An 8,006-nucleotide genomic window follows, 5' to 3' on the forward strand; every position below is an offset into this window, starting at 1 on the left:
GTTTTGGAGACCAGCCAGCCAGTCTCTGCCACAGTGCCCAGCAGCATCATTTTAATCAGACACAAAACATTCCAATTGGAATATAATCTTAAACCCATCACAAAGTTTCATCTGCTCTTGAGTATTCTCTCCAATGGCCAAAATCCTCCACTATAGATGCCCACTGTGAAAAAGCACAACGAATAATGGGGAAGATACTATTTGCAAATACCCTGAGCACAGAGAGATTTCTAGAACTATCTTTGTGTGATGGGCAGAGGACAGGCTCCTGACAGGAGCAGATGCAGTGTGCATACATTCTCAATGAGGATGGAAGGAGGCAAACTCAGATTTGGTCAATCTCACTTGTTTTACCCCTAGGACCAGCCCTATTAATGGAAATAGGGATGCACCAGACCCTGCGACCTTGCTAGAGGAAGTCAGAGAAGTCAGTGAGTCTTTTTACTCTTTTAATGCTTAGAAACTCTGAACATAAAACAGCAATCACTCATTCGCATAGTAAGTATTGCTTAAAATCAGAAAATCCAAGTCTTACTCTGGGCCATGCTCTCCCTAAGCACAGGAGTGTGACTTCTGGGCAAGAAGGCATCGTGGCTGTGAGCAGGTAGAGAGCCCCACAACTGGAGAAAAGGAGGACTTGCCAGCTCCATGGCTCCCCAAGGCCTTCGCTCTGACCTCAGAAGACAGCAGCATCCTTGTCTGTGATTGGAGCGAAGGTTTGTACTGATCCTCTAAAATGATTTGCTGCTAAGGCACCACCAACATGGTGGGTCATAATGCTGAGCACGCCTCTGCCATTTAATTGCTAAAAAGGTGGAGCATCAGTTCCCATTTGTTCTTCTGGAATATCAAGAATTAAGGAAACATGCCAAAGAGATGAGTACAGAGAAAAATGGCTCTTGGCTCATTTCTTGCCCCACCATTTTTATTCCAACATTCAACCCAGGACACCTTTAACTGCTTCTCCATTGCGTCCTCACTTCAGCCTCTAGTAATACAGCTTCAAAGTACTTGAGGGAAAAACTTCCAGAACTGCAAAGAGAAATGGACAACTAACAATTGACAGAGATTCTCAATACCCATCTCTCAATAATGTATAAGGCAAAGGAACTAGAATACAAACAAGTAGTTTATCTAAAACAAGTACACAAAAAGTCAGTAAGAATCTAGAAGACTTGAACAGCAAAGTCAACCAAATTGACTTAATTGACATTTATATAACAATACATAACAACAGCAGAATATACATTTTTTCAATTGCAATGGAAAAATTGACCAAGATAGACCATATTCTGAACCATAAAATGAGTCTCAATAATATTAAAAATATTCAAGTCATATAAAATATGTTCTAGGCCACAATAGAATTAACTTTGAAATAAATAACCTGGAAAACCCACAAGTGTTTGGAGACAAATTAGGACAATTTTAAATAACACTTGGTTTAAAAAAAGAGATAAAAAAGGACGTTCTACCCAGGATAATATGCCAAGAAAAAGAAATAAAAAGCATTGATATTGGAAAGAAAGAATAAAGCTGTTTTTGTGGATGGCGTGATCATTGACACTAATGTAGAAACTCTGATGGAATCAACAATTAGTCTTCCAGAACTGATAAATGATTTTAGCAAGGTTGCAGCACACCAGATCAATAAACAAGAAAAAATTTATTTCTATTAACTGGCAACTAACAATTGCAAACTGAAATGTGAAAAAAAAGGACAGTACCTTTTACAACAGCGTAAAAAATTTAAAAATTAAATACATAAGGATAAATTTGACAAAAGTAAAAGACCTGTAACACACAAAAAAGACAAATTATTGCTTTGAGACATTTAAGATAACACGAATGAATGAGGAGATAGACGTGTTCACAGATCAGAAGTTTCAATATTGTTGGTATGTCAATTCTCTCTCATTATAGCTGTATAACCAACACAATACTTATCAAAATTCCAGTGAACTTTCCATAGAAATTGACCACCTGACTCTAAAATCCACTGAAAATGGAGAGGGCATAGAATAACCCAAACAATTTTGAAAAAGTTGAACAAAGTTGGAGGGCTGACATTACCTAATTTTAAGGTTTACTATAAAACAACTGTAATCAGGACAGTGTAGTTTGGGTATAAAAATGGGCAAATAGATCAATGGAATGGAACGGAGTCCAGAAACAGACTTATACAGGTATAGACAACTGTTTTCTTACAACCGTGCAAAGGCACCTCCATGCAGAAAGGGTAGTGTTTTCAATGAGTGGTGCTGGAAAAATTGGATATCTATATGCAAAAAACTGAAACTTTGATCCATACTTTGCAACATATGCCAAAAAACTCCCACAAAATGGATCACATACTTAAATGTAAAGCTAAAATCATAAAATTTCTAAGAGAAAACATAGGACAAAAATTTTTAACACTGGCTCAGGCAAAGATTTCTTGACTTTTATACAAAAACTCTGATCCATAAAAGAACAAATTGACAAATTGGATTTCATTGAAAGCAAAAGCCATTGCTATTCAAAGACTTTCTGTAAAGTAGTAAAAAGACAAGTCACAGCGTTGGAGAAAATATTTGCAAAGGGTATGTGAGTTAAAGGACTTGTATCCAGAATACATAAAGAATTCTCAAAATACAACAATTTTAAAATGAGCAAGCTATTTGAATAGACACTTCAGTAAGAAACAAAATATGTGGGTGGCAAATGTTCCACATCATTCGTCTTTAGGGGAAGGAAATTCAAACCTCAATGAGAAAGGACACCACGCTCTCCAGAAGGCTGACTGACCACACCACGTATTGGTGAAAAAGTGGGGAACTGAAGCTCTCATCACTACTGGTCGAATGTAAAATGGTACAATGATTTTGGAAATAATCTGGAAACTTTTTAGAAGGGTAAATATGCACCTGCTATGTGCTCTGGCCATTCCACTCCTAAGTGTTTACCCAAAATGAAAGAATTAGCATATTTCCATACAAATACCTACACGTGAATTTCATGGCATTGAACTTGTAATAGTCAAAAGGTGAATAGATAAACGAACATGAATCTCAAAATTACTATAAGGAAAAAGGAAGTCAGGCAAAAAGGAGTACATAATGCACGGTTCCATTTATACAAAATTCTAGTAAGTGCAAAATAAGGCAGAAAAAGCAGACGAACAGTTGCCTGGGGCTGCGTAGGAGTCACAGGACAAGGAGCACAAGAGGCAGCAGGGACCCCAGATGGTGGATGTCTTCACTGTCTTTGTCCCGATGATGTTTCCTCAGGTGTACACGTGTCAAAGCTCTTCAGGTTACACTCTTTAAACATGCACACTTTATTGTCTGTCAATTCTACTCCAATGGACTTGTTAAAAAAAAATTAGAAAATGCAACGTGTTGACTTAATGATGACAATCCCCTTTTGCAGCCTCAATCCCCATGGGTGAACTAGAATTATGAACTGGAACTTCCTGTTTCATGAACATGGGGTGCAATGAACCAATGAACCACACTGACTTTCAGATGCCTGAGCATGACTTCTGAAAGAGGAGAATATGGCAAACTTACCAAAAGTGGCAAATCTGTATCCTAAATGGGCCCTGGGATTTTACGCAAGAGCTGTTTGCAAATTTACTCCGTAAAGTGGACTTTTCTTAATTTTAATGATACTTTTAACTTCTTCAAGAGAAATCAATGACTTGAGTGTGAGAAGTTAATAAAAACATTGACTACAACAAATATCTGAAATTGATGTAGACAACACTTGCTTTTTTGCAAGTTTAAAATAGTATCAATTTATTCTAGCATGTTAAATGTGTATTTAAGTTTTTAAAAGTAGAAGGTTGGTAATCAGTAGTAGCAGTTAAATTCTGGGCTTCTAACAGAAAGCACAAATCTCTAAAAAAAAAAGAAGGGATCTTTTTATCAGACTTCCCTTGTCTGATTACTTTGTCCTCGCAGCATACTCCTAAAACTCCTGGGGGCATAACGGATCAATGGGAATGCATTTTGGCTCATTCCTTTCATCAAGAGAGAGCATTCTCCATGCAAAAATAAAAGAGGGCCAAGAGCTGGCATTACTACATTCAAATTGATACGTTGCCTGCCCTTGAACTACTCCTCAGAGGCAGGGTTGATGGACATACAGACAGCTGTAAATTGGTAGGAGATATGAGATAAATCCAGGATATAGGAGGGTGACAATGAACCAGCTACAAGGAAGGACATCAATGTCTGCAACGGAAAGAGGGGGCCACGAATAAATGGGGAGGATGGGAGCACTCTGGTCTGGGTAAAAAGTGTGTGGGGCAGCTGGAACCAGAGGGAGTGGCCCCCCCTGGGGTGTCTGGGAGAAGAAGGTTGATGGGAGATGAATGAAGCCAAAGGCGGGTAGCAGCAAGGAGAACATAGTGCTTGTGTAAGTGGGGCCCTGGGGCTGTCATGTTGGGCCAGCAACACTTGGCACTGCAGATACCTGTGTGTGCAACACGGTACATGCTGTGTGTGTGCATTTGTGTCTGTGTGTGCCTGTGCGCACAAGCACATGCGTGCACTAGGAAACAAACCTTGAATATAGACATTCATGCCTTCTGACTAGACTAGACACATCATATATTAAAGAGCAAGATGTCTGAACAGAAAGTAAGGTGACAAGGGACGATGGCGGCAGAGAAGCAGCAGCCCACAGGGAGTGTGGCGAGTGGACCTCCGACCCGTCAGACCCAGGGCACAGGGCCTAAGGCCCATAATACTTTTAGGAACCCATGAGTATGTTTTAATTTTACTTTCTTTGAAAATAAGAAGAAAAATGAAGACGATAATAAATCCACAGCAATGAATTTAGCTTACAGTGTATTTGTCTTAGCTCTGACACAGTCACAATTGGTACATGTTCTTGCTGTATGTTTCACCGAGGAAGCAGCTTGCAAGGGCAACAGTGCCTCAGGCCCGTGAAGTCACCATGGACCCTGCTTGAAGGAAGCTGCTTACAGGCTTCATGTCCTATTAAGTGTTAATCCCAGGGACTTGTGTAATGTCGGCGGGACCCTCAGGTACCTCGTTGTGGACAGTGGCACAATTTGCCTGGATCAAGAAGCAGGAGCAAGTGAGGCGCTGAAGAGATGTGTTTGCTGTGGGGCCTCAGAAGATGCCTAAACATCCCCTCCCTGGGCAGGTACATGGCCGAGAGGGACCAGGTCAGAATGGGCAGCCTCTGCTCCAGGGAGGCCACAGCATCTCTCCGATCAGGTCCCCCTCCTGCTAAAATCATGTGGGTGTTGCCTTGACTACAGGCCAAATTTACTAAAAGGACCATAGGAGGAATTTTACCATCTAATTCCAGTTTGTCTTTGCTTCCTTATCTCCAGGGGAAAAAAAATCAGAAGAGAATTTTGGTTAGACAGCAAAACGGTGACACCGTTCAAAAACACATCAGGGGAGGAGGAGGTGGGCCCTTACCCGCCGAGAGAGAACACTGTCAGGATACACCATTAAAGGGGACCCCGAGCAGGATACACCATTCATCCAACCTTTGGAAAATTGCCATGAGTATTGCAAAATAGCAGTATCCACAAAAATTATTCTGATAAAGGGCTTTAAGTCTCTGAAGCTTTTTAATGCTAAAACACGGTGTTTGTAGCCAAGTCCACCCTTCCCTGTTTTTCCTGTTGTGGTTGCATCTCCCTGTCTTGCTTTGCACTGCAGTGGGTGAGGATGCGCTGTAGGGCTCCCACCACGTTTCAGAGCTGAAGGATTCATTCTGCTGTGAGGGTCTCAATGTGGGCAGGACTGAACTCGGGCTTTTAGTGTTAGGAGTGTTATGAATTACCGCCTACCAACTGAGTGTGAGTGCAGAAGGCACTGCCTGAAGGATCCGTACACAATACTGGAGAGGGTTCATCGGCTTTTGCAGAAGAAGTAAGTGGTCTAAAAAAAACCAGAAGCTAAGTAAGATGGGATGACACCCAGTCCACTTCAGTGACACAGATGAAAATCTCAAAAGTGATGATTCATGCAGCTGCTGATGTCTGTCCACCCTCAGCAGGCAGAAGAGGAGATGGAGCGTCCAGAGGAAGAACAGACGTGACCTGCTGTCCACTGCCCGCCTCCTCTGCAGGGCCACCCCTGGCCCAGGACACGCGCACCGTGGATGTTGGTAACGTTGGACGTGCACTCCTGACAGGAGCTGCTGAGAGCTGAGGTGGTGGGCATGCTGGATGGTCTTCTTTTAATACTTCTGTCTTCTACGTTGTGCTTCCTGCTCTTTTTTTTCTAGTAACGTTCACAGTTTATAAACAGATTTTTAGTCTTAGAATTTTTTTTACCTCTTTATCCATCCTTAAAAAGGAGTCCTTCTGAACACCTCTTGTTTCCACTCTCCTTGCTCAGAGAGGGCTGGGGGTCAGGTCGCTGGGCACAGAGCTCCTTGCTCTGTATGGGGCATCTACATTTGGGGCTGATTCAGGGCTGCAGGGTGACACCCACCCTCCCTCAGTGGTAGTGGGCTGGTGTCCAAGCTAGAGACATAGTTGAGGTTTTAGAACTGATGCTCTCGGGGTGTGTGAAAAACACGTTGACCTTAAATCCTTCTTACACCCTGACAACAGGTTTTATTTCAACTGAAGAGCTGTGGATTTCAAACATCTGTCTGACTCTGCGGAGACAACCAAGCTGTGGGGGTAGTGTTCCCCTCTGTTCAGTGCTTGAATACCGGGGGGTATTGGGCAAAGGGGAGAAAAGGAAAAAAGCATTTAATATTTCACAACTATCTCCTATTTCTTATGTGCACAAATATTTCCTAATTAAAATATATAATTTACAAATTATTCTACAGAATTTACCATAAAAAGCTTTCTATTCATACTCACCAATAGCATAAACACACAACTTTCGTTAGAGTTGTTATAAAGTTAAAATGAATTAGTTGACAATTAAATTAGTTTCCTTGGAACAACAGCATATCATCTATATTGGGCCATTTGGAAAATAGTAGAAGATGAACCAAAATTATAGGATAATTTGTATGATTTCAATAAGCTTTGATGAAGAAATAGTGAGGCCCTCACTCGAATTCTACTCCCATGTCAGCATCTACATCTCTGCAAGGAGGAGAGCTTCTGAGAGCCCTGTAGTATCACAGAAAGGAGTATAAAGATTTAAACTCCTGCCTCCAATTCCAGTAATATTACAGCACAATCAATGATTCTCTTCTTTTATAATTTCCAGCAGTTCTCATTGCCAATTAGCCTTTGAATTTGCAAAACATCCGTTTACAAATTGTACGTGTAAGTTACTTGGCAGGTGGCAATATATGTTGGTCTGTGGGCGTGCCAGTTGCAATAAAGGAAAGGGAACAGTAAACGAAGGAGCATGTTTGGTTAGACATAAAGCGTTTTAATAAAAGGATCAAGGCAGGTGCGCTGAAATATGAGGAAATGGGAAAACTTGGCACCAGCATTTTTAGAAGGATGTGTAACTCTGAGCCAAACAGGAAACCATAGCTATTTCCTGTCCCCTGTGGGCCATTTAAATACTTAAAATTGCTGTGAGGGCTCGGGGGAAGTGGGTCCGTGGCTGGATTCGCATTGCCCATCGCAGATCGCCCAGCTATAGTCTTCTCTTTACGCTACAACTTCAATATATTAGATAATTCCTTATATTTCATATGATTCGATAAATGAAAACCTTTCACCATCTGACACCAAGTTCTTTGCCCCTTATGCTTCTTGGCTCTCTCTTTTCTTCCCATATTTAACAGGCAGGGAATGTGGCATCCATGTAGGTACACGATAGAAGGCAGAGCTCATGGGACAGCTCTGAAGGAGGCTCGTGGGGTGGCTACAGATGTGCCGGGCCCTCTCCACTGCAGTGGCTACACTGCGTACCCCATTGAATAGTTGGGACCTGCCCATTGGCGATGGCCAACAATTAAACTGGTGTCCGTTTCCAGCCAACAAAGTCAACATGAAGATTGTGCAGACTGCATAGTGTTGTCTGCAATACGTTGTGTTGTTTGCCAGCAGC

Source organism: Equus quagga, chromosome 6 (genome assembly GCF_021613505.1).
Source record: "Equus quagga isolate Etosha38 chromosome 6, UCLA_HA_Equagga_1.0, whole genome shotgun sequence".
Classification (NCBI taxonomy): Eukaryota; Metazoa; Chordata; class Mammalia; order Perissodactyla; family Equidae; genus Equus; species Equus quagga.